A 3,211-nucleotide genomic window follows, 5' to 3' on the forward strand; every position below is an offset into this window, starting at 1 on the left:
AAGAACGAAGAAAATTAATAAAGAGGAAGACAAAATCAAAATTCCCCGAACTCTCCCACTCCCACCCTCCCTCTTTCTCGCTCTTCCTCTTCCTCTCCCTCTCTCTTTCCCTTTCCTTCTCCCTCTCCCTTTCCTTCTCCCTCTAATTCTCTCATTACTTCTCCTTCTCCCTCTAATTCTCCCTTTCCTCCTCTTTCTTCTCCTTCTCCCATTCCTCCTCTTCCTCCCCCTTCTCCCTTTCCTCCTCTTCCTTCTCCTTCTCCCTTTCCTCCTCTCCCTTCTCCTTCTCCCTTTCCCCCTCTTCTTCTCCTTCTCCCTTTCTTCCTCTTTCTCCTCCTTCTCCCTTTCCTCCTCCCATTCCTCCTCTTCCTTATCCTTCTCCCTCTGCCTTTCCCTCTCTTTCCCTCCCTTAAGCAAAATCCCCTCTCCCGCACCGCCGCCTACCGCAGAGCTCATGCTATTTTTAAAGCACGGCCAGCAATCCACGCCTCGCATGAAACAACTTTTATTACTTTTTTATATACCCTTTCTATCAGCCTTGTCCTCTCCCTCCCTTCCCCTCCCCTCGCTCACCCTCTCCTTTCCTCCACCCTTCCCCTCCCCCTGATTACCCTCTTATCTCCTCCCTCCCCCCCCCCTCACTCTCAAGGAATTCAAAATAATCTCCCCCTTTCGGAATGCTACCATTCAATATTCTAAGAGAAGCATTTTGGGGATTCAGACGTATATGACGTACTCCGCGGGACTTAAGCTGCCGCTGTTGCTGCTGCTGCTGTTCTTCTTCTTCTTTTTCTTCTTTTTTTTCTTTTTTTCTTTTTTTTCTTTTTCTTCTTCTTTTTCTTTTTCCTTCCCTTTTCTTTTTCCTTCCTTTTTCTTTTTCCTTCCCTTTTCTTTTTCCTTCCCTTTTCTTTTTCCTTCCCTTTTCTTTTTCCTTCCTTTTTCTTTTTCCTTCCCTTTTCTTTTTCCTTCCCTTTTCTTTTTCCTTCCCTTTTCTTTTTCCTTCCTTTTTCTTTTTCCTTCCCTTTTCTTTTTCCTTCCCTTTTCTTTTTCCTTCCCTTTTCTTTTTCCTTCCTTTTTCTTTTTCCTTTCCTTTTCTTTTTCCTTCCCTTTTCTTTTTCCTTCCCTTTTCTTTTTCCTTCCTTCTTCTTTTTCTTTTTCTTTTTCTTTTTCTTCTTCTTTTCGTTCTTCTTCTCTTTCTCCTTCTCTTTCTCTACCTATTTCGTTTTCACTCTCTATCTATTTCTTCTTCTTTATCTTTATATATCTCTATCTTTATCTTTATCTTTATCTTCTTCTTCTTCTCCCCCCTCCTCCTCTTTTTCCTTCTCCTCCTCTGTGATTGTTGTTGCCAGATTTTGTCACAATTCCATCATCTTCATTACGAATATTCATATCAAAATCATTACCATAACAATATTTCTTACCCCCTCCCCCCCGTTCGATTGCACATGCAAATACCTCAAGATCTCGTTCCTCCTTCTACTCTCCTTACCCAAAGCATTCACCCTAACATCCCTGAAACTAGGCTACCCAGTTTCGGAAAGTTTCACCCCGCGTCCACGGAAACAACCAGCGGCGAAATACGCATCTTTCGTGTTAAATCAGCTGTCATAACCCACTTTATCATCTCTATTTAACGATCATCATCATTATCATCGTCGTCATATCGCCCTCGTCACGCTCGCCATCAACGGTGTAAAAATGCTCTCGAATCAAAACAACGATGATCGTAAAGCAAATGGGTCAGTCAACAGTCTCCAAGAAAGAAATGATAAAAGAAAAAATAAAAAAAAGCGACAAACTAAGAATATGAAGTAAAAAAAAACAAAAGCAAACAACGGCGAGAATGAAGCAGAATATACAAAGGATAAAATGTCGATACAAAAAATGAGAAAGAGAGAGAAAATAATAAAAAAAAGAGAGCTGTATAATAAACAACCACTGATCCTCAAGCTCTCGCCAAGTCCAGGAACTGCTCAGGTTTGTAAACATTCTCGCAGTCCGGCGGACCACTGAGTTTTGTGCGTGCGTGCGTAAGTGTGTGTGTGAGTGTGTGAGTGAGTGTGTGAGTGAGTGTGTGAGTGAGTGTGTGAGTGAGTGAGTGAGTGAGTGAGTGAGTGAGTGAGTGAGTGAGTGAGTGTGTGAGTGAGTGAGTGAGTGAGTGAGTGAGTGAGTGAGTGAGTGAGTGAGTAAGTGAGTGAGTGAGTAAGTGAGTGAGTGAGTGAGTGAGCAAGTGAGCGAGTCAGTGAGTGTGTGCTTGATCGCTCACGTGTACCCGCCTGCACGAGTGTATCTACGCCTGCATGTGCTCGCGAACATGTGCTTGCCTAAGCGTTTGTATGTAACGTGCCAAGCGGACGTGCGTGTGCGTATGAAAACGATCTGATATCCTGTTATTGGATCCACAAAGAGATAGGAAATCCAGCCAGTTTAACACCGGGACACAACGTATGTCACGCACCACATGACATGGCAAGACCTGATTGCGTGCGACCGCAGCCGAGAAAAAAAGTACATCCGCGGTTCATTATTTACCTATCGAGCTTTTTGTGTTTTTGTAACTATTAATTAATTATACTTTACTTTGTACGGAAATCAGAAGAGCAAGATAATACGAAAGTGAAAGGAGGAAGCGAAACATGAAAAGACAAGAAAGATAATAATAAAAGAAGAGAAAGAGGTAGACAAAGTGAAAATTAGAAAAGGGAAGCAGGACTCTAAGAAACAAAAATAAGAGGAAAATAACAAAAAAAGAGGAAAAGATAATCAAAGATGATATTAAGAAAATTAAGACAATAAAAAATGAAGAAACAAAAAAAAAAAAAAATTGGCAGAGAGAGGAAGAGATAAAATTAGACAAGACAAAAGATGATAATAATTAACGAAGAACAAGGAAGTGGATATGATACCAACAGAAAAAGGGAATTGAGTAAGTGAAGAAGATTAAAGCAACATTAATTAAAAGAAGAAAAGGGGAAAATAAAGAAAAAACAATAACGGGGAATATGATAACAGGAAAAGGCCTGGGAGACGAAAACTAAAAGGAAAAATGAGAGAGAAAGGAGGACGAAAAAATAATAAAACTAACACCAAAATAATAATAATTCCAGTCACAGTACCACCAACAATAACATAAAAAAAAATCAGACTAAGAGAAAAAATAAAAGTAAAGACAAAGAACAGAAAGTAAAATTCGAAAGAAAAATACCAA

Source organism: Penaeus chinensis, chromosome 15, assembly GCF_019202785.1.
Source record: "Penaeus chinensis breed Huanghai No. 1 chromosome 15, ASM1920278v2, whole genome shotgun sequence".
Lineage (NCBI taxonomy): Eukaryota > Metazoa > Arthropoda > Malacostraca > Decapoda > Penaeidae > Penaeus > Penaeus chinensis.